General features: G+C 29.6%; 1 long non-coding RNA gene across 1 annotated transcript; it reads right to left on the bottom strand.

Annotated features, from left to right (window-relative positions):
* Positions 1-463: 463 nt before the first annotated feature.
* On the bottom strand, positions 464-1749 carry LOC129310363 (uncharacterized). The gene is made up of 2 exons (XR_008593100.1): positions 1395-1749; positions 464-688 (listed from the first exon to the last, which is right to left on the bottom strand). It is a non-coding gene; the product is annotated as an uncharacterized LOC129310363 (long non-coding RNA).
* Between the last annotated feature and the right edge of the window lie 9152 nt (positions 1750-10901).

Genomic DNA, 10901 nt, shown 5'->3' with positions numbered 1-10901 from the left:
CTCTCCTTAACTCTTATAATCGCCTCTTTATTTTGAACCCTTGTTGCCATTGCAAAGCATCTCAGATTGAAAGTAATAAATGAGAGTTTATTTCCCATTCAGTTTCTAAGCCCGATTACTTTATTTTCATATCCATAGCTTGATTGTGACCATTTTGATAATCCGCTTCAAAATCACTCACATGTTCAATAGCATTGCTTGATTCTTATCTAATTAATAGATACTTGGTTTTTTTGTCAAAAGATATATTGCTCAATAATCCATTATTTCTATGCGTTCTTAGTTTTAAAAAATCATTATGTAATTTGCCATTTATATTTTGGTTTCTTTGGTTACCTTTTTGCTACTATTGAAAATCACACCATGATAGGAATCTTACTTGGTAAATACCTTTTCATGAATCGCATTTATTTGTAGGTTGGGATACAAGTATTACTTCATTAATTAATGCAGATTACAGATATATAATAATAATGATTTATATATATAGAGTAATTCGACAAGACTTCAACATAGATAGATATTGTTTTACAAATAAAAGGAGGAAAACAGGCTAGAAGACTATCATAGTTGCATAGTAGCTTGCAATTGGACTCTTGTATAGTGTGTCTAACAATACTTTTGTTTATTTAATAATCATCAGCAACATGCTACACCTTCTTGAGTTAGATTTAGAAGCCTCGAGAGCCTGCCAAGCATAGAGAAAAAGATCTATGTCAGTGAGCTAGTTTTAAATGCATCTAAAAAGGTTTAAACATAAACCTTTACAAACTACAGGGAAAGAATGTCTTGAAGAGACATGTATTCAGATGTGATTGACTATATGCTAATAGATAAATTGATGAATGATAAAAGCTTTAAAAAAGTATTTAGGACTTTATGTACATAATAAGTTGTACATAGATTTGGTACAAAATTTTCATTGAGACGTGAAAAAAGGAATGACTATTTTTTGAAGTATGTGGCATAGGATGTTTGACAAGTTATTCTAAATGACAGGAAAAATAAAATTAGAACCATAGATATGTAGCAACAAGAAGTTTGATGCCCATGCAAGATATTTGCCTATTTATTAGTAGAAGAATTTATGGACCACATTATTCCATTGACCCCACTATAAAGTGTCCTTTCAAGTACTGCAGGACAAAGGCTTTTCAAAATATAAATGAAATTCATTAAGGAAAACATAAATCATTGTTAAGTAGACAACTAGCAGTGCCCCAATCTTGTATGTTTTTAAATCTCATGGTATATAACACTCTTTTATTTCTTAGAAGGTGATTTAATTATGCATATATTATCTAAAGGAATTGTGGAAATGATTAAATGAGATTTAGAGAAATTTTTGAGGACTGCTTAACTACTCAAGAATGAGGGGAAAATAGGAGAAATACCTGTGCTATTTATTGTAGAACCCTTATGCGTGGTTACTATACGGGGGGTATGAGACTTGACCATGCTCTATGCGTTTGACATCTTCTTTAAGGATCTCATAATGCCTTTTAACCTCCTCAACAGATTTTCCCACCTCTCTAGCAACATTCTGCCACCTATCAGGGGTTTCTCTATCGTATAAAGCCAAAGCTCGTTCAAATAGTTTGTTTTGCCTCGGTGTCCAAGATGATGATGCCATCTGAAGGTAAGAGTTATAACTTAAGGATCTGTTTGGAGAAATGGAGGTATTAACCGATAGCAAGGGGTAGCGGATGACTAGTTGAACCTCCCAAATAGGAATGAAGAGAGAAAGAATGGCTCATTCAATCAAGGAATTGTATGAGGAAGAGATGACCAAGCCAGCTCCTTATAAGTAGGAGGAAAAGTCTTAGTGGAATTAAGCCTGTTGGACGAATATATCTTTCAAAAGGGTAGAAGATAAAGGGATCCATTCCATAAGGGAACCAAAATATAAGTTCAAACAATAGACAACAAGTGGAAGAGAATTAGGATCATTGGACATACTTCTCATTGTTATAATTCAAGATACTCCTTGAGTTTATCATTGGCAACTTGTACTTCCTGATAAGATACAAAATACAATGTCTAATAGTAAAACCTAACTGATAATGTGTTTTACTCTAAAATTCTTAATCATTATCTGTGGACTTACTGATATTATCATTTACTCTATGTCTAAGTAAGGCAATGTCAAAAAGGTTTTTAGAGCTAGGACTCAAGTTTTTTAAAAGTCACAAGATGTTTGACATGTAGTCTATATCAGTTGCATTTGATAATGCTTGCTAATTTGTGCAAGCTTAATGGAACATGGTGTGCTGTGCAAGGATGCTTTGCTTTTCGTATGATTAACCAGCTAAAAAGCATAAATTATCTAGATGTCAACCCTGTTTCGTAGACATTTACCAGTAATCAAAATTCGCAGCCATGACTTATGCATGCATAAGTAAGCACTAAGCTTGGAAAAGGCAAGTTAGTCATTAGACACATGTTTAGCTCATTGCCAAAAACATCTATTATTGCAACTAGTTTAGTTAGGTTAAGATGGGATGTTCCAATGGTGAAGATTTGAATTTTATTATCGAGGATCTTATTGGTAAAAATATATAAGTGTTCTTTTAGCATAAACATATTTCAACCATTGATAAATCTAAACCCAACTCACCTTAAACTCATGGCCTATTTATTCAAGCTTAAAAAAAGTGATTAAATATGAAGGATTTATAGGAAAATTTGTTTAAGATTCTCCCAACAAATTCCTCATGTTTAGCGATTACAAGCTAGTCAATTTAATCTTGATTTTAACAACTAGAGCTAGATAGTCTTCTAATGCTGAACAAACTGTCATTTATTAAATTGTAACCACCACTAGAGTGCTCCATAGTCTCTTAGATGAAAAAATTGCCAATAGATGAACTTATTTTATATTTACAATGCAAAAGGTCTAATTTTAGTAACATGTTGTTTCTGTAGTGCAGGTAGAGACTACCCTCCCAAAAAGGAAAGGAAAAAATAAACAGGTAACATGCTATTTCTACTACAGTTGTGAAATTTTCCTTGCTTGATGGTGTTGACAATGTACATCGTACAATTAGAAAGCAGTGTGTGGATAGTGACTGGCTATGTGCAATGAGAACAATTTTTTTTATGATTGTGCTTTCACTAGTAAATCTTACAGGGTAATAGTACCAGCAAAGGTATGGTATTATTGTATATCTCTCCACTACTATCTATATCAAGTAAGAAGATAGTCAGTGATATAAAATATACTCTCTAGCTTTTGATTCTTTCACAAGTAACTAGCAACTTTGTTTAACCTAAATTTTTGAAGAAATAGTTAGTAGGTTGAGTAATTTATTTAGAGATACTACATTGCTATATGCCAAAACAACAACTAGTCAATTACATGTGAGCGGCTTGGTTCTTATTATAGGGATTGCCTCTTCACAATTGGATTTTTGGCATTTCTATGCATTGATCCTAGGATTTAAGAAAATGTTTTGTATCATTGACCTTATAGTTTAGTGATACATAAGCTTTCCAATAAGTGAGAGGTCATGGGTTCCATCCCGCCTCAAACCCTTAGTACACGACCCTTTAATTCTTAAAAAAGCAGAGAGAGAATGCTTTTTGGGTTAAATAACGAAATTAGGTTTAAGAAATAAATTGTTTCCTAGTATGTTTTGGATACACATCACATTGTTAAATTTGAAACCAATACAATGAAGGCATAAGCTAGCCTGAAATTGTTATTACTTGTGCTTAATTTCATGCACATGCAGGGCATAAGCACGTCATATGCATATTCTTTTGCACTGTTTAGTGCTAATACTGATGCTAATCCTAAAATAAGATTAGACTAGGGCTCAATCTAGCTGGGTTGGGCGGTGGGCGAAGGACAAAATCATAATTGAGTGAAAGGGAGTTGCAAAATTTGTGGAGAATCTTTATTGAGTGGTGCTGATTCTTGCGCAATAATGTCCAAACTCAAGAATGGAATCCTTATCGCCTTACGTCCACTTCCAATGATAAAAAACAAGACCCAATTGATTCCATGTCTTTACCCCATTGCATTATGTGATGTGATCTAGCAAATATTCCCCGAATTCTGAAAGATTGAGGGCATCCACTTTTTTTCATTAGATTGCGTGCATCCACATTGACCCGAATATAATTGTGAAACTCCTAGGTGATAGGGTTCCTCTATGCCACTAACCTTCACTCTTTCTCTCGTTCTAATTTTGAACTCATCAAATTTCTCCTTTCAGCTTGCCCTAACATAATGAAAGAAGAAAAAAAATATAGGGGTATCATGCCCCCCAAGTAAACCAGATTATAGCATTAACATTTAGAAAGGAATATTTTGAGTTTGAATATATACAACCTGTTTGAATTGAACAAATAATCAATTTTTTGGGCCAAAAAATTGATTAAAATAGAATTTACCTAGACAGACAATTTTTGTGATAATTGATATTAAGGCAATTAATTGATTTTATTATAAGTTGCAAACGCGACTTGGATGGTTCTAAACAAATTTCTTTGTATCAATCAAGTTACATTTCATTTTTTCACTGTCAACCTTATGTTAATTTGTTATCAATAATTTAATTTTAAAAAGTTATGTCCTTTATGGTAATTTTATTAAAATTAATTTTTAAAAAACAGTATCTAAACATATTACATTACAATATAATTAATTATAATTAAAATCAACTATATTAATAAATTATTTTTATAATTAATTATACTCAATTGAAATTAAAATTGTCACATAGATTAGTTATAAAACCTTGATATTCTTGTGAGATGACAAGTACTCATTTTCCCCTCTCTTTTAGTTGAGGAATCTAAAATCTAACTTTACTTCTACTTTTTTATTTCTTTCCCCGAAGTCAAAGTAATGAGAAGCTTAATATGAAAATTATTAGACGGCCTCAAATAAAATTATATATGTAATCAAGTTGTAACTATACTGAAGTACCAAATTAGGAAAATAACAAGTAAGAACTTGGTTTTGGGAGATGTAAATACTGGTAAGGATTAAAGGTCATACTTACAAGATGGCACATACACTGTGTTTACATAAATAAGAATTACAAGATGTCATGTTTTCAAAAAGCACGTTATTTTTTTACTTTTGTCAGTACAACTTTTTTTCCTCTTCTATATCCATTCTTTGTTTTATGGTGTGAGAACTAAGTCAATACTTAGACACCTCAAGCATAAGTTAGTGAAGCCCAATCTTACTAAGCGTGCTGAGCCCATTTATAACTACTGCGGACATTATGTATTATTTGTATATTCTTTTAAAGTTTGTTTGGTTTAAAAGGAGGAAATAAAAAGGAAGAGATTTTAATGAAGGAGAATTTAATGAAGGGAAGAGGAGGGTTTTAATGTCATTCTGTTTGGTATAGAAGGGGAGGGGAGGAAAAATGATTATATATAGATAATTTTATCCTTATATTATTAAAATTATTTTTTAATAAAATATAATTATGAATGTTTTTAACATATAATTATAAGTATAAAGAGTAATTATCATTATTAAATATATTACTAAAAATTTACAATTGTTAAACTTGTTTAAAAAATGAAGAGTAGCAATTAAAAAAGGAACATTTCGCTCATTGTATAACAAAATTATACCCCTTCCTTCCTAATCCCCTTGGTTTGGAGGGGACAAAATGGGAGATTTTTTTTTAAATTTTTTTCTCCTTCTTTCCACTTTTCCAAACCAAACAAAGGAAGGGGAGCAAATCCCTCCCCTCCCCCTAACCAAACAATGGCTTATGTTATACTTGACAGGAGGAAAAAGTGAGGGGGAGGAAAAAGTAGGGAAAAAATAATATTTTTCTCTACTTGGCTACAGAGAGGAAAGTGAAAAAAGGATAAAAGTGAGAGAAAAATGACATGTGAAGCTTATATGTTTTTACTTTTAATTTTTCTTTTCAAACATGGAGAGATTTTGGAGAAAAATTTTCATTTTTAAATTTATCCACTAATTTTTTATTGTCATCTCTTGCTTTTATTTTTATCATGATATTTATAGTGTAGTTTAATTATAAACTTTTGTTAAACAAGCAGTATATTTAATTTTTAGACTAATTAAACAAATGTTAATTCTAAATTTTCACGTTAATTTTCAATTAAGTACCTTATGTTTATTAAATTATTATATATTTAATAATTTAATACATAAAATTTTAAATTGGATAAAAGATTTTTTGTCAGTATTGGATAAAATAATTTTTAATTATGCTTTTGTTCAATCAATAATATATTATAAAAATTATTATATATATAATATGTTAAAATCTTTTTTTATTATATATATATATATGTATTTTATAAATAATATGATTATTATTGTCCATATAAAATAAACAACTTTTTTCTCTTCCCTGTTTTTTCTTACTCAGCTAAGCACAATAAAAGAAAATATTCCTTCACTTTTTTCTTTTCTTTATTTTTTCTCCTTTTATTTTTTTCTTTTCTATTTTCTTCTCCGAGTCAAGCATAGTATTAGGGTATTCTTGTCTTTGTTGACACAAGTCACCCCACTATGTAATCTAGGGTAGTGCATCTTATTTATTTAAAACTAATAATATTTTAGGTACTGTAGTCACTATTGATATTATTTTCTATCCTTAGAAACTTTATCTCACGGCTTCAATTTCTATATGCATTTCATAAATTTAAATATTGAATTTTGTTGGTCAACAGGATTTTTGTTTGCCCGTTCATTCCCTTGATCCTTGCTGCACCAAAGTATCCTGGGCCATGTGTGATTGTGTGGTACGCAATTCGACAGACACATCTTCGCTAATTTATTTTCTTCCAATTCCACAAACACTGCAGATAACGGGCCCACTTTGTTGGCGTCCAGCTATTAGCTCATATACCTTTCGTTTTCGTTTATTATCTTTTCTTTTTCATCACTATAATCCTCTTTTGTATTATTGACACTTTATCAAACGAGATGAGATGGGAAAATAAAAGTTAGATTCTAAAATATTAATAAATTAATATCAATTAAATTTTTCATAAATTTTTTTAAAAAATAAGTTAAAAATATCTATTCAAACTATAATAATTTCAAAAATTTTAATTTTAAATAAATATTTAAATATTAAATATTATTTTTAAATTGTAATAAAAAATTTTATTTATAACCATTTAAATTAATATTTACAATTTATTTTATAAAATTTTTTATCAACGACCTAACTATAACTAATTTATTTTTTTAAAACTTATTTGTCATTTTTTTAAAAAAAATAAAGAATGAATGAATGTGCTAGTCTACCCTCTGTGAGAGAGAGAGAAAGATAATCACATATAAAGATTTTTAAAAAAAATTATTTATAAATAAAAATTATCAAAAATAAATTATATTTTTATTTTAACAATAATTTATTTTATATTAATTGTTTGTGAATAATTTTTTTTGAGGGGTTCTTAAATGTAATTTTCTCTAATTAAAATGGATTTCATGGACGCAAAGCCACCTGTCAAGTCCGATTTTATGACAATTTTTATTATTTATGACCCCCTCCCCCTGCTCCACTTTTCTGATGGTTCATGTTTTCGGCCTTGTGATGGGGGCAATGTACTTTCAAGTCTGACATTTTTTTATTTATTATTTTAATATTTACTAGAATATATATAATTATTTTCATCATTTTTATTTTTATATTAATTTGTTTCTTAAAAAAAAACAATAAAATCTCACCCAAATATACAAGTAACAATGAGATTTTTTTAAAATGTTATAATTTTTTTAAGGTCTTTAAATACTTTTTTAATATTAATAATTTTAAATTAAATAATTAAATTGTCCCTTGTTAAAATACAAATAACTGGTTTAACTTTAATTTGTCAATCATAACTTTTGTTACGTGAATAACAAAAATTAAACAAGAAATCATAACTTTTTATATAATTTTTTTTATGATTGATAAATAAACTTTAAAAATAACCAATCTCAATTATAACTTTTGATAAATAATTACAACTTTAATTTTGTAAATTAAAAAAATTGAACAAAAAATTACAACTCTTTATGTGAAATTTTTTTATTATTGAAGTCTAAGTTTTGAAAATAATGTGTTATAATTTTTGTTTAAATAATCATAACTTTTATTTTATAATTTATAAGAATTGTAGAAGAAATCATAACTTTTAACGTAAAATTTATTTTATCATCAAAGTCCAATTTATGAAAATAATCAATTATATAACTTTTTGTTTAAATAATTATACTTTTTATTCTATGAGTTATAAAAATTAAAAAAGAAATCATAATTTTTTACGTGAACCCATCATTATTTTTTATTTTAAAGAATGGACAATTTAGTCACTTAACTTGAAATTATTAATATTAAAAAAATATTTAAAAGCTTTAAAGAAATTATAAGAGATTTGATTGTTATTTATATATTTCAATGAGAATTTTTTTTTTTATTGCTTTGTGATTATAGGGACAGTCGACGGGGGCCTTGTGGGAACTAATGGGAACTTTTCTATTAGGAGCGTCTACAAGTTCATTAGAAATCGTTCGCCAATAGGGATGGATAAATTCTGGAGACTTCAGAATCCGGAAAGAACAGAAATTCTTGCTCTGGCAAGCATTCCAAGAAAGAATTCTCACGAACGAATTGAGAGCTCTGAAAAGGCTTACCCTATGAATGTTAAAATGAGGAGAATGTTGTTCATCTCATGAGAGACTGTAAAATTGCGCGTCAGGTGTGGGTGCGCTGTATTATTAATCCTAATCATGATAGCATCAACACCAAATCATGTATCTTCAGCAGACAAGGCTTGTGGGGAAAATGATGTGGCACGACAGCATCAACAGCATGCGTTCAACGTTACACTACCTGAGGAAATAACATGGAAAGCTCCAGAAAGTGGCCACACTCGTCTTGATGTGGATGGTTCGAGGAATGAGGCTGGAATATTTCTGGACTCAATGGGCTTCCAGAAACACATGGGCCTTGGGAGGAGGATAGAACCACAAGTCACAGCAAACATGATAGGTTTGCAACTTTGCATTGAGAGTGGCTTCTCTGCGGTCAGAATCTAGAGAGACTCCCTTGAAAGTGTTGAACTCCTGGTGGATGAAAATGGAGAGCAACATCACATGCAGGAGATTATTCAGGAAATTAGATCTTTCATTTGCCAGGGGAAGGACATTTCTGTCCAGTACGCACCTCGCAGTACGATGGGATGCGCGATCTACTTTCAAAAAATTGCTTACTCAGCTGGAAATGCCACCCGTGTTTTGGAGGCAACCCGTTTTTTGTGTCAAGAAAAGATAAAGTAGGCTATCTTTAGGCTAGTCTAGCTAGTGTATTTTAATTTGTACTTGCCTTCTTACTCTAATATATACTTCCTTAACATAATCAAATTTCACTCTCAATAAAATTATTATTTATTTTTAAATTAATTATATTTTTTTATATTTATCTCTATTAAATATCATACGATAAATATAAAGTCATTATCAATAAGAAAAACTTTAAAAAAAACAATAATTATATTTTGAAAGACTAAAAATACCTTACACTTTTATATTTTTAAACGAAGTGAGTATGTATATACTTTTAAAATTATTTTACATTTTATTTTTTATTTTATGATATTTTATGTGTTAATAAAATGTTTAAACAATCGTTTATAAAAAAATATCTTTTTGTTCCTAAGTTATAAGATAATTTGAAACAAGTTGAAGCATACCAACAAAGCTTAACAATTATACTTTACAAAATTTTTCAAAATAAAACTATAAATTTTTAAAAATGTACCTATACATTTAATCATTTCAATTTTTCTCTTCATTTAAAGGGTAATATTAGAAAAATATCATTAATAAAACTTTATTTTTATCAAATTGTTTTATATTTTAAAATAATGAATCACATTCAAAGTTGTCTTATAATTTAGGATGGAGAGAATAATACATTTATTTTTTGTAATTGCAGCTTTTGTCATAAATTATCTATATATGCATATAATATATAATACTTTTATTAAATAATTAAATAAGAATATTTTAAAACACCTAATCTAATTCAATATCAATACATATATAATTTATAGGGAGTTGAATAATTTTTGAACTTTATGCAAATCATGAAGCCCACAATCTAGCATGCGGCGTATAAGGTCACACATATGCTCCATTTTGGGCCTTATGCTCTTGTTGTTTCATTTTCAAACTCAAGATTTCCTTCCTTCTTTATTTTCATTTAATCTTTTTTTAAATTTTTTTTTTTTGATTTGGTTCAATTTTAACTTTAAGTTGTGTATGGAACACGTTAGTGGGACTTGTAGGTTGCTTTAATGGAAGATGGTTGCAATTGAAGGAAGGCATAAGAGAGCTATTTCCCTCCCCAAAAAACACTTCAGTGCTTTCTTCAAGATATTTGTAATTTTACGCGTAAAAAGATTTTGAAGATGGGAGTTGAGTTTCTGTCGCCTACTGACCCGGCCCGAGTTTCAAGTATGAACGTTGTAGTTTGTGTTTAAGAAAAGGAAAGTGGCCGATGGGCGTACGAGAGTCACACACTCAGGAATTGCAATAGTGTCATTCACAACTTCAAAAGCATGCTTCATATGGAGACAGCGCAATCTGACGGCCACAACCTTTTGGGTGAGACTTATTCCTCCTCGTCATAATTATCAGATCCACAAGTGAAACTGAGGAATTGCGTAAGGCACTGAGATGTGAGTTATTTTCAAAGTTGAGATGATCAAGTTCGAAGAATGGGATGTTGTGGAAAATGAAATGTGATTTGGTAGAGGGAGTGATATCATCACAGTAGATTTTATATTCGGAGTGGGACACGCTTGCTACTTAGTCAAGCTATGGGTCTGTGTGTCACTCACCTACTCATCTCCCCCACCCCCACTAAAAAAAAAAAAAGAAAAAGAAAAAGAAAGAA

This window comes from Prosopis cineraria, unplaced genomic scaffold (assembly GCF_029017545.1).
Source record: "Prosopis cineraria cultivar Desert tree isolate PC_DT_omini unplaced genomic scaffold, ASM2901754v1 PC5, whole genome shotgun sequence".
Taxonomy (NCBI): Eukaryota; Viridiplantae; Streptophyta; class Magnoliopsida; order Fabales; family Fabaceae; genus Prosopis; species Prosopis cineraria.
This window is presented reverse-complemented; position numbering and strand designations above follow the sequence as displayed.